This window comes from Brassica napus, chromosome C8, assembly GCF_020379485.1.
Source record: "Brassica napus cultivar Da-Ae chromosome C8, Da-Ae, whole genome shotgun sequence".
Taxonomy (NCBI): domain Eukaryota; kingdom Viridiplantae; phylum Streptophyta; class Magnoliopsida; order Brassicales; family Brassicaceae; genus Brassica; species Brassica napus.
The window spans coordinates 33,861,812-33,879,843 of NC_063451.1; the positions used below are offsets into that span (position 1 = coordinate 33,861,812).

The following is an 18,032-nucleotide window of genomic DNA, read 5'->3' on the forward strand; positions in this document are numbered from 1 at the left end:
GAATTTTTTATAATTTTTTTTTTTGAACTCTTTTCAAAATATTTTTTTGAAAATCAAAAATTATGTTTTAAAATATTTTTTTAAAATATTTTTTAAGTATTTATTTATATATTTATTAGAATCCTAAATTTCACATTCCAAAAAACCTACTCCACCCCTCAACTCTAAACTCTAAGTCTAGATTAGTTAACCTTAGGGGTATAAGTGTCTTTTACCTTTCATTAAAAGTTAGGGTAAAAGTGGTTAGTGTAAACATGAAAAGTGGTATTACGAATGTAGTATTTGTAGCAATTTCCCAAAAATTAAAACATCGATTTGGAAACCGGTCTATCCTGATCTGAACCGGCAAAAGATTTTTATACACTTGTTCTCTATATATATAATAAATCATTATTTAAATAAAAAAGTAAAAAAAAAAAAAAAAAAAATTTATGTTTTCGAATTATACTTTCTCAAACTCGAACTTTTTTATAAATTTTTTTTCGATTTTTTTTTCAGTTTTTTATATATTTTTTTAAGTATTTATTTATATATTTATTAGAATTCTAAATTCCACATTCCAAAAACCCTACTCCACCCCTCAACTCTAAACTCTAAGTTTAGATTAATTAACCCCTATCCTAGGGGTATTTCAAGAGTACTTCTTAAAAAAAAAACTTTATCTTGTAGATAAGAACATCATTGTTTCAAATAATTATTACTATTATTTGGAGCGCGCAATCAAATTTCAGATTTTTTTGCTAAGACTGTTAGATCCTTCCAAAAGGAATTACAGTTTATTGGTTGTTCTATTCCGGTTAGATTACCTAGAGTATTTCATGTTTGAGTAATATAATTGTATTCTGACGTAAAATAAAAATAAAAATGGAGATGTTCATAAGACTTGGTCTACATTTTTTAGACAATAAAGGCTCGGTCTACAGTTTTTCGTTGATGAACAAGATTTTTTTTATGGTTTTGTGCTATCCTTATTCAAACTAGTGCATTTCCAAAGTTTTTTTATTTGTTTTATACTTATCATTTAAAAATGAAATTGCTATTTTTTTATCTAAAATAAATAATATTTTTCAAATTTTACTCTATAAAAGAGAAACATTATTTTAGAAATACATTAGGATAAACTCTACTTTTATTATATAATTTTCAGTTTAACAATTTGTTTTTGCAAAATACATTGGTAATGGATTTACAGAGCCATATTGTCCCTTCAAAGCTTTATTGGCCGTAGTTAAAGCAAAAAAGGTTGATAGTAATATGAAATCAGATAATTCAAGTTGTTTTTCTATATCGATTCTTCTGATGTCTGATTGATTCTAGTCTTGACAATAATTATAATATCTTATTTTATATATATAAAGTTGAATTGTGCTCAAAGCACAGCCCTCCACGATATAAAACAGGGTGGAGCTTTTGCCGACACGTGTCAGCTTGGTAGTGCGTCGGTGTTTCTCACGCTCTCTCTTTCTTCTCGCGCGTGGTGATGCTGTTTGGTATTAGACCAATGCGATTGGGCCTAAAATAATTTCAATGGCCCGTTCTAACAACAGCCCACTACAACTTCCAAACCTAGCTTGGTCGTCGCAGTCGAGCAACGACTCCTCCATCACCTTCATAGTCCCATCTGGAAATTCATCGGTCTCTGCAACTAGGCGTTACGGTTGATCCACTCTAAATCATTCAATTCGGTTCTTAACTCCTTATTTAATGAGATATGGTATCGTTCGACATCCCTTTGTCTCCCCCTTCATAAACCTTCAGTCCAACCATAATCGAAAACCTCAATCGAAGAATATAAAGCTCTGGCCATGAAACATGCTCAGCCCTCTGGCAAGTCTCCTGCCGAACGGTGTGATCTGAGGTTAGAGATTTCTTCTTTTTAGCTTCTGAAGTGTGACTAATGTAAACTGTAAATGCTAATTCAGCTTAATATTGGCCACTCTTTGTGTGTTTGTTCTTCAGGATATAGAGAGAGAGCATAGAAGGCGCGAGAGTTAATGATTGTGGACATGATCCTGCTTGACGAGAAGGTAATCTTGTCGACTTATGATTGTTATATACGTATTTTGCGACCCCCAGATTGTGTTAATTTTTGGTATGTTCTTCTCTTGCAGTCAACTCTTATCCAAGGGACGATCCATGCCAGCCGCCTCAATACTTTCAGGCGTCGTCTCAGTGAAGGTTATGTGTATTCGCTTAGTGGATTTGAGGTCACACGGAGCAACAATAATTTCCCACTCTCTGACTCCCCAGTCTCCATTCGTTTCAACGATAGAACGTCCTTCGCAGAAACGACAAACTCGAAGAAGGACATTCCCACTGAGCTTTTTCGATTCCGCAGCCACGAGCAGCTATGAGCATTGGCTAATACGAACAGACAACTACCATGTATATCTCTTCTCTTCCACATAAAACTATAGCCATTAGGTTCAGTCAACTCTGTTAAGGTCTTTATGCTTTGAATTTTTCTAGACATTGTTGGCAGAAAAGAATATTTTTCTTGCGGTCACCTCTGAATGATTGCTTTGTGTCTTTTTCTTTTGCAGCTGAAGCGTGAACTGATGTACCTATCAATTGTTATTGGAACTGGGTGCAGCGGATATTGCTTACTAGCTTTATCACCCCATGTAATGATTGTTTTTCTTCTTAAAGTCAATTATTAAGATTAAGAATATATTGCAAATAAGATGAATATAGATATGAAGTTGGCCAGAGGTGATCAGTTTTGGCTTAACCCATCCATAGTATACCATACTGATTATAGTTGTCATTGTAAGTCAGACAACACTTTCTGCCTCATTTTTATTATTTTCTTACAAAACAAAACCTTTTTCCTTCTGCATCTCCTCAATGGGACAATATAATCAATTTGTTTTGTATAATAAAGAGTAGCTAATTGTGCTATGAACGGTTGGATAGTGTTTTTACACTCCCCAACACTCAAAAGCTCTAACCAGTCTATACAATGGCTTAACTTTGCTTCATCATTTAATTATTCGTGAGAAACTGTGTGTTTAAAGAAATATTGTTTTATCGAAACAGAGTGCAGTCAGTTATGGAGTTGGAGTTCTTTTCAGGTTAGTGCTCTATTTTAATGGTTGAAGAAAAATATACCTCGAGATTGTAATTTATAAGTTCTGCAACATACTACCTCGTGCACAAAGAAAATATATCATAACAATAAACCTATGGTGGGATCTTACGAGACCAATCAGAGAAGAAGCAAACCTAAGAAGAGAAGAAGAAGGAGAAGAAGAAGAAAAATACAAAGAAGTCGATTATGATGAAAACAAAGAGCATAGAGAAGATGGAAGTAGTAGTGGAAGAGGAAGACGATGATGATGGAATTGATTAGCAGCAACTGTGTTGCTTACAGACACTGAAGTTCTCAATTGGGAATATGCATTTGGTAATTGCGAGGCCTAACTTTGTGAAGCTAATAAAACCTTCAAAGGATTTGGACGGTTTTACAATGCCAACAACTATCCCAAGAAAGCAAGCGTGAGGGAAGAAGTGTAAACTTTGTATTAATGTTTGACCTTTATATAAATAGTCCGAGAAAGTTGTGCTTTTGTAGTTTCTATCGTTTTTAGCAAGCTCTTAATTTGTATTCCTAAGTTTCTTCATCTCTTCACTGAGTCTAAGCACATTATTAATTTGTTAAAACAGCTAAAAACAAGGATCATGGGTCTATTGTAAACTCAAATCTTCGTATATTTAAAATTTATATTTCTACATAGCCTAAACGTAATCCGGTCCTACCATTATATCATTAGACATCGTCTTGGAATTAAGAAACCAGATCCATTATACCAAAGATATACAAATAAGAAACAAGACCTCAAGTCCAGCTTCCTTCAGTTTTTTTTTCCTTGCGCATATTAGATACTGTGATGTCAGTGTAGTTGCATCCAGAGTCTGCTATCCACATCCAATCTCTAGAACCTCATGGTTTTCTACTTTCATCTGAAGATATGATGGGCCAAAAATATCATTTAAAATAAAATAAAATATAAAAACTTTCGTGATGCAAATGAAAACGCGTAAATATATATAAAACGAATTACATAGATAATAGAAATCATACATTTGATCAAACAAAACGAAACTAACATCCAGAAACAATAACATAACTACTGATTTTAATTTTACTATTACCTTGTATGTTTTTAAAATTCTTAATTTTGTTTTTGCTTTTCCTTAAAATGGATTGCTACTACCACAACTAGGATTTGGACCCCCGCGAAATCGCGGGGGAAGCCGTGTATATTAAAATTAAAATAGAAAAATTTAAATTACTATATAAAATAGTAAGTAAAATGATAATATATAGAAGTAAATATTGAAAAAAAAAGTATAAATGATATACTTAAAATGAAAATACATAACTCAAAATATTTTTAAATTATTACATATCGATTAGAAATAAAATGTAAAAAAAATACTATGCAATCCTTCAAATTTAATGTTCAACATTGTTAGTAACATATAAAAAAAATGTACTAAACAGTGAGTTATACGAGAGTGATGTAAATCTACAAAACAAAAATTACAGTGTCGAAGATTATAAATATATAAATTTTGATGGAAAATAAATTTTATAAAAAAATATTTTAGACTACCGAAGAACTTGTATGTTAAATTATGCGATTATTAAGGGAATACAAATGAAAGAAAATAGTTTTTTTCTAAATCAAGATGTAATACATATTCAACTAAGACTCTGCAAACTACTTTATTACTTTTTGTCGCAGTTGTTTTCGAGTACTGCGTGTTAGACCGTCCACCCTTATATTCTGCAGAAAAATAAAATAATTACTCTAAACAAATTTGAATACTTTAAAGAAATAATTCAAACCGGCCACCTTTAGTGTTCAAATGTGTACACTGAGAAATAACCATTCAAATCTGAAACAAGAAAATATCGTGCAATAAATGTTTAATATTAGAATATAATATTTTTATGAAAAATAAGTGTTAAAGATGCTATTTTAATTAAATAAGTGGTTACTAAATAAAGTATATATACTAAAATTTATATTAGGAATATTACCATTTGATGAGGGTTTACTTTTTTTACGTAGATTTCTATTTAAAATGATTTTGGTATTTGGATCATTTTATACATCTCTTATTATACAATTGAAATGATTTTAATATTCTCTCAGTGAATTGGAATTCAACTCTACACTACTTTAGATAATTTTTAATTAATATAAAAATTATTTCAAAAAATCTTAATTTGAGAGCATTGTCAAACAAAAACCTACAATTGAGTTGTTATATGAAATAAAATAAAAATACTTTAAAATACAACTATAAAAAATATTTTTAGTATCACAAACGGTTATAACCAAAGACGAATATCCGAAGAAAATAAGCTTTAACAATGGTTGTCTATTTTTAATTGTTTAATTTCAAATAATTACAGTAATTTCTAATGTTTCTTAAATTTTTTTATAAAAATCATGTATACCATCCTTCAAATATTATGGCAAAATGGTTCACTTTTAACATAGAAGTATCTCTTAAACTTAGGATAAAATTAGTGGGACGAAACATATTATATTCTTTATTCGATGTTTAGGAAAACCCATGAATTTGTTATAAAAGTATTCACCAAAACTACAAGCATTGTAACTCTTTGTCAAGTTTTAGGTAACAAAAATATATGTGGAGAATAATCAAATTTCTTATGAAAGACTAAAATGTAAAAGATAATAGTTTCTCTAAATAAAATTTATAAACCTTTTGGGTTGTAAATTTCTCTCTCTTTTGTTCTCTTTTCTTTTTTATTTCACTATTTCTTATTATTGCATTTTGTTAATGCACACTGCTTTTGAGCTTTTTATATAGAAACCAAATGTTACAATGGTTAAACCTTAAAGATTTCAATGGTTAATTGGGTTACAATGGTTGGTTATCAAATCTTGCAACAAACAGTTACTATTTCTTTAATAGTTATGATATCTTAAGAAATGCTTTTCATAATTATTATTTTAAGAGTTGTGTATTCTCATTATAAAAATAATTATTTTCATAATAATGAAATTAATTATGTTTTCCAACATGTGACTATTGGAAAAGTTAAAAAAAAATAGTGAAAATATCAAATAAGTTTTTTAAATATTTTTTAACATGGAACTATTATAACTTTTTTAAAAAGTAATTATGATATCTTAATAAATTTTTAAAAAAGTTATTACAACTTTTTTAATAAGTCTTTTCATTAAAAAAATGAGATTAATTTTTTTTTCTAACATGCAACTAATGGGAAAGTAAGCAGTTAAAAACATCCCAATCAATATGTATTTCTACAATTATTAGTTTTGAAAGTTTTGTCTTCTCACCAATTATTTTTTGATAAGTTGTTAAAATATTTCAATAAGTGTCTTTTTTATAATTATGTGTCTTTACATATGCAATGGAATATCTTTTTGTAATGATGTGTCTATTCCTAATATATTGTTAAAATACTATCATATAATAACTATATACTCTGGAATCCAAATAAATGTTAAGGTTCTGTATTTCATCTTTAAATGTGACGTTTCATCTTAAAAGTTACATAGATTTAAAGAAATTATCAAAATATATAAGTTTGTATATTTTCATCTTACCATTGTGTCTTTTCGTTTTAATTAAATTGTTTCAAATATTCACCTACAAATTACAGATATCTATTAAAATGGTCCCAATTAACTATTCACTTAAATATCTAAGAAAAGATTTATTCTACAAAATGAATCACAATTATTTTTATTTTTTCAAAACATGTTTTTTAGTTTGGAATTGAACACACTAAGATACTATTGTTTATCAAAATTTTGAATCAAGAATATTTAAAAGAGTAAATTAGCTCAATATCCTAAGAATAGTGGAATACCATTGAATTGGGAGAAAATGGTAATGATGGGGGAAGAAAATTGGTGGGAAATAGAGTATAGAGTGTAAATAGGAGGGAAGCTATGTGTAGGGAGTACAAATTCTCTAATTTATGATTTGCTGCTGAGAAGTTGTCAAATTGAAATAAATAGAGTTCCAAAGACAAAAGATTTAAGATTTAAATATTTTCTTGTAAACATCGGTAAAAAGTGTATAATATATAATGTATAACAAAATTCAAAATCTTGTATAATTTATAAAAAATGATATAATTTATAATAACATTATGAAAGAGCTCTTAATGGAAAGTCAAATTCGCAAAAGTCTTTTGTTAAGATAATATTATTTGAAAAGTCAGTTTTTACGTGTCATTCTGTCAATTATTAGAATGGTTAATTATAATTATATCATTAACAAATAATAAAAAAATTAAGTAATGTCATTATTAACATTTTTGATAATTTGTTTCCTTTTTATATTGGTTTCAAATCACATATATAAAAGGAAATGTTTATAAAATGCAAAAACGTGGTCATAATATAAGTAATGCCATTATTAACATTTGTTTGATAATCTTTTTTATTTTTTAGTTTCTTTTTATATTGGTTTTGAAATCACATATTATAAAATGGAAATAGTGGTTATATTATATATATATATATATGTATATATGATATCATTAAAAATGAAATTTCATAAATAATAAGATTCATATTTGAAAATATAAAGTTAGTTTTAAAACAAAATTCAAACAACATAATATATATATTAAGATAATTTGTTTCAAAATTAAATTTTAATTTTAAATTATTTTTCTGTTAAATTGCTTTCCAAATAACATATATAAAATGGAAATTAAAAAACAAAAAAACAAAATGTGATATAATATATATATATATATATATATATACCTTAAAAATCACAAAGAGAAAAACATAGTATTTCAAAAATATCCCTTTGAAATATAATCTCAAAGAACATAACAGATATTAAAAAATTAAAACTATTAAAAATAATATTTTTACCCACCAATATTTTTATTTATAGTTTTATAGAATTGAATAAATAAATAAAAAGTATTTACAAAATATAGTAGATTTTATGTTTGGTTTAATGATACAATTTCGAACCTATCCATACTTCCATCTTATTTTCTATTTTTTTATTAAAGAAAGTAAATACTAATTTTAGTATATATAGATTTAAACAACATTAATCTAAGAAAATTATAAAAAGATATTTATTTTAGTATAACTAACAACAGTAATCTAAGTATATTTTAAAACAATTGGTTTTAATAAAAGTTTCCTACAATCTAAATCTAATGTACACATATTAAAAATAACCAACTCAATCATGTATGATAATCGAACCGATTAAATATTTTCTATAAAATCAGTTGTCTAACTAAAAATAAAATAATATTATTTAAAATTATTATAATTATAATTTAAATCTGATTCAGATTCTGATTAATTATTATAATTTATTTACTTCGTAAGTATTTAGACGCTTTCTATGTTTTTCCTTCTAAAATCTGTGTGTCTTTCTATTCATATCGGTTAGTTTTAACTCTAGATTGCAAAAAGATAATAATAATATTTTAGTGTTCAACACAAATATGTATATATCCTATATGTAATTTTATCCTAAAAATTACAATTTGCACAGGTTAATTTTGCTGGATTTACCATGACCAGTTATCTTGCTTGTTACATCTTATATATTAAAACAGAAGACACAACTTTGATTTATGTGTGATTTTTTTAAAAAAAATAGACTTATTTCTAGAAAGTCATATTACGTTTAATATATAATCTTATCATTTAAATTTTGGGTCTACCAGAAATTTTTATTGGGCTATCAATAATGGGATTTAAAGAATAGATGATCCATTGGATTCATAGATAATATAAATTAAATAGATATAATTTAATGTTGTAATACTATACCTGTATATGCTAAATATTTAAATATTTGTCGATGTTAACTTTTAAAATTAGAAAGATTTTTTTTTAAATAACAAAAATCATATTATCTAACAATGATTAATCTTTACTACCTTAAACTAATGACAACAAATTTTAAACTATATAGTTTATTTTAAAAATTAAACAAAAACTAAATGTTTAATTATTTACTCGATAATATAAATCTATGAAGCGAAAAGTTTAATTTTTTAAAAACTTTATAAATTTGTGAAATGTTACAATATCTTTGAATATGACAATAAAACAATATTTTACTAATCTTTATATATATAGTTACTATTTTAATAATGAAATAATAATCCGAAAATATATTTATAGAAGAAGATACAAATACATGTGAAAGTTTGAAACATTCTATTCAATGAAAAAATATACAGTAAACTTATTATATTTTAAAAATTGATAGACACATATATTATAATATATATCAATTTAGAATTGAAAAAAATATATTTATATAAAAATAAATGAAAACAAAAACCTGCGCGGTTGCGCGGATCAAGATCTAGTATATTTTAGATGGGTATTAGATTACTAATCAAAAAAATTCATCTTATCAAAAATTTAATTTCGCATGCTACTTGATAAACAGACAAAATTTTATATAATGGCTATATATGATACGGTCAGTTCTAGATCGTTTGTCATTTATTTAAGCTTCACTTTACAAAAGTGTAATTGCACACTATCAAATTTTTGTCAAAAAACGCCTCCTTGCAAATTCAAATATTATTGATGAGATTTTATCACAGCTTCGCAATATCCATGCACATCTTGTGTTTACCGACGCCTATCTTTGGACTTGAAGTTCACACCTTTTGAGAATATGTTCATTTAACTTCAAAAGATCACAACAGATAACACATAAGAAGTAATAAAGAAAACACAGTATTTGGACAAATGATAGCACTATTGTTAATAGAATTACAGACGAACAAAAGAGGTCTCCCATGCCTGGAAGGTTATAATCTTCCGGACTGAGCAATTTTGTTGGTATAACAAACTACTTACTGAAAATTTGAGAGAGTATCCAATACACCAGAACAAAGTTCTCCTAAATTTCACTGTGACAGATTTTCTCGCATGTACAGATGATACCAAAAGAAAGAGTAACTTACCCGATTGAATCTGGTCTCAAAGGCGAGTCGAAACCGTGATTGTTCGGTGAGAAGGAAACACATCGATATGTATCTCCTCCACTTGTCCGGCTGCAAACAGGAATCAAAATGAACATTTGAAGTGTTTTTTTTTTTTTTTTACATAAAAACAACCACTGCGTTTTGAATCATGGATCTTACAGGTATACCTACTCTGATTTTATGGATGGAAAACGTTACCAGAAGAGATCACTGAGTTTTTGAGAAAGAAGATATGTTCTCTGCCACTGAGAATGATAAAGTAAATAATCAGTGGGTTGGGGAGAGAAAAGAGTGGTAGTTATCAGAAAAAAAAAGAGAATAAAGAAAAATTCAGCAAAGTTCATATGCAGATCAACGGCAGGAACAAAGACTCATCAGTTAGGTTTATTGGCGGTGACAGATAAGAGATATTCCATACTAAATAAAAAAATCCACACGAAGAAGAGAAAATTCGAAGAAAGGAAGATGAATTGAATGGAAACTAAGCACAGTGATGATCTGATGAGATTAAGAAACCATAAATAAATTTGTTAAAAGTATTTTATTCTGAAAAGTTGTGTCTTCTGAGAAGTGACTATTCAGAAAAAGGAAACGAAGAGATGCTGTTTGCGTCCATTTGCGTTAGTATTGATGACGTCAGACGTCTAAATGAATCTAAAATTTCATCCATTAGATTGAATAACAGCAACAATCTCCACCCTGCGATTTCAATTTTATTTTCCTATAAAAAAATGTTGACATCACTGTGAGTTTGCTATTATATATAGATTACATTTTCAAATGGCCGCTTGTCCCCAAAAGTAAACAGTTATACTAATTAAATAGTGGTATAGTTAAAAAATGTGTTAATAAATTATACTTAGTATCTCTCATATTTGTCTTTGTGTTGTTGTTCTTCGGATGATACATTTGAACTTGCTTTGTTGTTTGAATCCAATATGGAGAACATAATCAGAGTTACAAATAATAAAGTTTAGAAAGCTTTCCATTACAGATTACTGATAAAAATGAGTCTAACTACCTTACTTTTTGGTAAAAAAGTTCATATTCGTCTCTAAAATAAAATTGCAAATGTAGTTCCTTCTATATAATGTCCACATGGTTTTTAACAATATAAATATGTTCTCTAAATAAAACATCCACTTTACTATATGTTTAAATTCCAAGTAAATTAACTTTGTTACGACTATCGGTTTTTTATTCTACTTTTATTGATCGGTTAGTCACAATCATTTATGCTATTCCATTTTGAACTAACCAACTAAAAAATAAAGTAATACACAATGGTCGCTAACTACTGTCAAAAAGGATCGAGAAAATATCATTTTCTTTTAACATATTTTCATATTTTTGAACATATATTATTTACTACGACCATAACATGAATTGTATATTCATGTAAGAATAAAACATACGAACCCGGTGCGTAGCGCCGGAATACCACTAGTGTATAATAAGATTTACTCAAATTCATTTTTTCTCTATTGATTCTTCTGATGTCTGAGTAATTCAAGTTTAGTATGATCATTGATTATAGGAACGTGATTATATAACGTCACATTTTCTACAAAAATGAATAGATATATAACGTCACATTGTTTGCGGATCGTAATCCTTTCTTGAAGGGTAAGGTAATCTCATAAATTCAAAGGAGCTCGGATCAGTTAAGATTTGGGAGAGAGATCGCGACAAGGACTTTAAATGGATCCGTCACGCGACTTTCATGTGACTGGTTCCCTCATCGCTGGAACATATTCACTCTTCAGCTTTGGGTCCTACAATAGCTTCTGAGTTCTGACCGTTGATTATGTACATATACCTCATTCGGTATATGTACATATTTATACATAATTTATATACGAATTAGGAAATATAGTCCTGGATAAAAATAAGAAGTCATAAAAAGAGGTGTATATTTTGGAATTCAAATAATATTGGTTAGTTTCAACTGTCAGTGAGACAATGGACTGACTAATCAGTTTTTTTTTTTTTTGACAACGACAATTACAAATCAGTTAAAATGGTGTAACTCGATTAGGTTATAGTATATGATATATCCCTAAATAATTTTGGTTAGTTTCAAATAAAATTTTAAATACCCCACATAATAGATAACTGAACCGACTCAAAACCTTTTTTTCTCAATTAGTTTTGATAAGAAACAAACTAACCAACATAACCAGAAAAACCAAATAATCCACTGGTTCTGTTAGCTCGGAATCCTAGTCCAAATAAAACAATTTCTTCTCTTGAGACTAGAAAACAAAAGTAACAGATAAAATATTCAAATGGGCCTGAAGGTTCTACTATATGTTATTTTGACTAAGCCTAGTGGACTCTAATATGATTTTAAAAAATTCAAATGGGCCTGAAGGTTCTTCAATTTTTTTGTCAAAAAACGTGGATGCCTATTTTGTTTTTGTCTTTTGTTCATTTTTGACCAAAATAAAGAAAACAATCAGTATAATAATTAATAAATTAATTATCATTAACTAGTTAGGTTTTTAACATCAAGAAAAAGTCATAACCTACTATTATTAGACATTAGTTTATTAAAACATAGAAATTATTATAAAGGTATTTGAAAACATTTACAAATGATTCAAAACAAAAAAAAAGTTAAATATTATTTTAAGAATATTTTTCAGTATAAATACAAGAAGAAAACTCATTTCGTCAAACACACAAAACCAACAGGTACAACAATTTCATTTGCTCTTATCAATAATCAGTATATATATAGTTTTCTAAGTGTTGCATTAAATTAATATAAATCTTTTGTTTTTACAGAAATGTTGTCGTCTTCTTCTCGAAAGGTAATGTATTATATGTAAAGTGAATTTAGTACAACTTTTATGTATTTACTAAATTATGCAGTGACCTCCAAGATATGTATGGGTTGTGTGCTACATATAATATGTCTGCAAAGGAAAATGTGGCTATATTTTTACATATGTGTGGACACACTATAACACAGCGAACTGCAAAGCATACATTTGGTCATTCAGCAGAAACAATTTCCAGAAAGTTTCATGAGGTACTTGTTGCACTTGTATCATGGCCACTGATATGTTTGCTCCAGATCCGGCGTCTCTTATGCAAGTTCATCCTAAATTGCAATCAAATAAGTATTATTCGAAGGATTTATATATTAGCGCAATCGATGGAACTCATGTTCCTGTTATGGTGTCTGGAAGAGATCAACGAAGATATTGGAATAGGCATGGAGATACATCCATGAACATCCTTGCGATATGCAACTTAGACATGTTATTCACATATGTTTATGTAGGAATTCCAGGATCTGCTCATGATTCTAAAGTTCTTTCGCTTGCAATTGAAGATGATACTAATTTTCTTCATCCACCCGATCGTAAGTATTATTTAGGTGATTCAGGATACACATTACGTCGTGGATATCTTTGTCCATATAGAGGAGAGAGATATCACCTAAATCGGTTCCAAAATCAAGCAGAAGAAAGAAATTACAGATAAGTCTTTAATCGTCGCCATTCATCACTTCGGTCAGTGATAGAAAGAACTTTTCGAGTATGGAAAATAATGGCGTATTGTGAAAGACGAAGGAAGGTATAACATACCTACAATGCAAAAAATTGTGGTGGCAACCATGGTTCTCCATAGTTTTATTCGCAAATCAAATCTTGTGGATCCTGATTTTCAGCCAGAAGAAAATGAAAACGAACAAACGACAAATGAGGAAAAACTTTCAAATACGATGGAACAAGATCTCAGTTCAAGACAATATATGGAAGGTGTTTGAGATGAGATTGCAAACAGCATATAGGAACCGTTAAATTTTAATATATTTTTTATTTAATAAAATATAATCTTATTTAAAGTAATAAAAATAAAATTTTTGGTTAGAATAAATAAATAAAATATATTTGTTGCTAATTTTTTACTGATAAATAAAAAGTAGATAGAAAAAATAAGTAATACATTTGGAAATGAATGTGAAATATATATTTATAACAATCACAACTTCTAAAGCTTTTGATGCCAATCAAGCTTTTTAAACTTTTTGTACAACCATATTTCTAAAGTCAAAGCCTAAAGCGAAAGTCTTTACCAATCGGACCTCTGATTTCTCTTAGTTTATAATCTAGGGCTATCTGTTTTTCTCTGTGTATCAAAAAAATGTATAGTTCTGATCCGCATTTAACGGGATGAAAGTGAATAATATATATTATTAAACCACTTTTTGATAATATATGAATTTCATTTACAAAAGGAAACAATTTCTTTAATGTATCTCCAATAATGAACCTCATTTTATGGGAATGGATTATTAAAATGAGGGTTTGAATGAGAGTTTCTCCAATAAGAAACCTCAAATTTATCTTTAAAATTTATGTAATTTGCATTTTAATCCATAATTTCAATATAAATTATAGTTATAGTCATTACGATTTATATAGATAAATAATACATACGCATTAAAAATATGAAACATAATATTTATAAATAAAATTTATTATAACATTAAAATATAAAATAATAATAATATAAACATCACACATTAATTCATAAAAATAATAAAACTATAGATTAATTAATATTATTATTTTCATAGTGTTTCCATATATGACCAATCAACACAATTCGAAATAAGAAATGAGTCTCTTAATTTTAATCTTAATGTTACGAGTAAAAAATTGTTAAAATTGATTATTTTCATTTCGTCATTTCAAAGGTTGCTTGTAGTGCCGATTTTGCATTTCTAACCGGTGATTTGATATTATAATTGTTGTGTGAATAAAAATTATATTTTAAATAATATTATTTTATATTATTTTTATTTTTATTTTAATATGTTCTTATATATTATATACTAGTAATATAAATATATATATATATATATATATATATAATACTTAGGTGAAATAAAGTTATAAAGATTTAAGTGATATGAAAATTAATACTAGTCCAGGTATATGTAAGTTATAAAATTATAAGAACTAAACTGAAAAGCAAATAGTATTTTGAAGTTTTGAATAGTAAAACTTTAAATTTGAAATTCACTATTCAAAACCTAAAAATTTGAAGTTTTGAACATCTTTTAAAAAGCAAAAAAAACTCAAAATTTAAAAGTTTGAAGGCCTCTCGAAGATGCTCCTATAAAAAAGCTATGGATAGCTTAATTGTTTTTTCTCCTTAGAGACAAAATGTACCCGTAAGTTACCCACTGGGGGAGAAATGAGCTTTCTTCTTCTATCAAGATCATTTCCGATAGTTCATTTTTTTTTTCAAAATGAAGTAACATTATAATAGAGTTGGATTTTATTCCAATAATACTATATTTTAAAATAAAAATATAGTGATGAACAATAACTAAACGAGTTACTATTTTTATAGAGTAAAACCGTTTTATTATATTATAGAGTAAAAGTTAAAATATCACTAGAGCATTTTTACTTAGAAAATCTATTTTAAAATGAAAAATAAATTGAAGTTGGAAATGCTTCAAATCGAAGCAATAAGATTACTAGCATACGTAATGTCTTCAAGCAACAAATTAAACTAGCAACAGAGCGGTTTAACTTAACAACCTCGATACGTAAATCTGTATCTAGGTAAAAGTTCCATTCAAGAAGGATTAAAGATGTTTAAATTTCCATTTTTGAGATTAAAAAAACTTGAATTGAGTTCATGGTGCAAAGTATTAAAGCATCTGCAGCTCTCAAAATCCCATACTGAGTTTCTCAAATACAAAATAATATTATTAACTACAATCTTGTTAAATGATTGACTCCTTAAGATTGTGAAAGAAAATAAATCCATCTAAAAAAGCATGTGGGATCAGAGGTGAAGCTAGAATTTTTATAGTATGGGTGCATTATTAATAAACAGAAACATAAAGAGGAATTGAACTTGGAAAACTATGGGTGCATAACGTGATTTTAACCACTTTAGCTAACAAATTTCAATTGTAATAGCCTTAATATTTTCATCTTATTGTTTGTATGGGGGCACGTGCACCCATTATCATCAATGTGCCTTCGCCTCTGTGTGGGATTATAGTTTTTCTTTTTCGGCAAAAACTCCATATTTTATTAACTTCTATCCAGCAAGTTGATTGGGATCAACCCGGCTAGAGGAGAATAAACATGGGAGAATACAGTGTTACGAGATCAGGCTTCTTTTGCAAGAGAGTCCGCTCGAGAGTTTAAAGCGCAAGAGATAAATTTGATAGAAATGAATGTAAATCTAGGGCGAAGAAATCGAAACTCTTCTAATTCAGCCAATAATACTGGCCATTCTTCATCTTCTTGTTCTTCGTGGAGGAGGTTGACTAGCTGAAGGCAGTCTGACTCGAAAGACATGGTGTGGTGGCCGAGAAGTAGGACAAAGTTCAATTCCCAGAGAAGGGTTCGAAATTCTGCCTGGATTGGAGAGACTGTTTGGTTACTACCGAATGAACCAAACGTTTCTCTTCCTGCTTCGTCTTTGAGGTGAAAACCTCCTCCGAAGAACTGGCTCGTCTTGTTCCATGAGGCGTCGACCTTACAGATTTTTCCCGTGTGTTCTTCAACCACAGGTGGAGCTTGTGCGTTTGGCACGTCCTCTCCTTGTGAGTTCTCAGAGACTTGCGCCAGCTTGCAAATGTCAGCTTCCGAGGAAGTGAGCTGCAAGGTATCGAGCGGGGAGATGTCCTTGTTATTGAAAAATTTCTCGTTACGGGCTTTCCATAGATACCACATGACCCAAGGTGCTTTAAAGAGTATAGCTTCAGGGACGTTCCGTTCTTTTGCTCTCCAAAGGATATGGTCAAGGTTACTGAGAACCGATGTGCTCGGGAAGGATCCCGGAATGAAGGGTACGTGTGCTAAGTCCCATGTCTGGATAGCTGGGGGGCATTCGAAGAGGAGGTTGTTGACCGTCTCTCTATCTGCGCTACATATGGGACATGATCTTTCGTGACCGTAATGTCGCTCTACAAGGCGATCGCAAAATGGTAGACAGTTCGAAATGGATTTCCAGAGGAAATGCTTGATTTTGCTAGGCGCTTTCACCTTCCACACCTTCGCTTTGAGCCACTTGGTGCTGGGTTCAGATATAGGAGCATTCTCTTCGCCTTGTTTAAGTTCCATGGCTAAGTCGTATCCAGATTTAACCGAGTAGGCGCCGGAGTTAGAGTGGCTCCAACAAAAGCCATCTTGGGGGTGTCGGACACGCGGCTTTATACTGCAAATGAGTGGAATTGGCAAGACCAGATTCTGGAATAAGGCTTCTCCAGACATACGATGGGGAGTTGGCCTTTTCAACTGTGATTGGGGTTGAGTTCCTATAATATCGTCCCTTGAGGACACGGGCCAATAGTGATGAGGGGTGCTGGAGCAGCCTCCAAAGTTGCTTCGCAAGCACTGCGAGATTAAAGTATTTGAGATCTCGGAATCCAAGTCCGTCCTGATCGTGAGGTAAACAGATTTTGTCCCAGGCGATCCAGTGTAAACCTAGGCTATTTTGCTTGGAGCTCCACCAGAAGTTTGAGATTGAGCTCATGAGTTTTCTAATGTTATCCTGAGGCAGAAGGAAGCAGCACATTATGTAGGTGGGAAGGGCTTGGGCCACCGACTTTAGCAAAACTTTTTTTCCTCATTTAGAGAGGAGTTTAGCTGACCAAGAGTTGATACGAGAGCTAAGACGGTCTTGGATGTAGGCGAAAGCCTGTTTTTTGGATCAACAATTTTTTTTCGGCAGACCTAAATACATTCCCATGTATCAAGAGTTTTTAGAGCATCTCCGACTCCAATCCACCATTATATTTTTTTATAATAGTATTTTAAGTCAAACTACTCTAAACATATTCTATTTTTTCTTCTAAAATAAATATTGCTATAATTTTCTCATCTCTAATCCGTATTGCTATTTTTCTCATAAAATAGAGAAATTCTGTAATAGAAATGAGATTTGCTACATTATATTTTTTAAAATAGAAACCTCAAAAAACAGAGAGAGAAATACTATTTCTTCTTTTATAAACAAAAGAAAATATAAC

At 29.3% G+C, this 18,032-nt stretch overlaps 2 long non-coding RNA genes across 2 annotated transcripts; one reads left to right on the forward strand and one right to left on the reverse strand.

The window, feature by feature from the left end:
• Nucleotides 1-1,497: 1,497 nt before the first annotated feature.
• LOC125591607 lies at nucleotides 1,498-5,551 on the forward strand. Its single transcript, XR_007327709.1, has 4 exons — nucleotides 1,498-1,858; nucleotides 1,960-2,027; nucleotides 2,112-2,385; nucleotides 2,544-5,551. It is a non-coding gene; the product is annotated as an uncharacterized LOC125591607 (long non-coding RNA).
• A 3,903-nt stretch (nucleotides 5,552-9,454) lies between these two features.
• Nucleotides 9,455-10,870, reverse strand: LOC106394927. Its single transcript, XR_001279053.3, has 3 exons — nucleotides 10,184-10,870; nucleotides 9,992-10,081; nucleotides 9,455-9,711 (listed from the first exon to the last, which is right to left on the reverse strand). It is a non-coding gene; the product is annotated as an uncharacterized LOC106394927 (long non-coding RNA).
• Nucleotides 10,871-18,032: the final 7,162 nt, after the last annotated feature.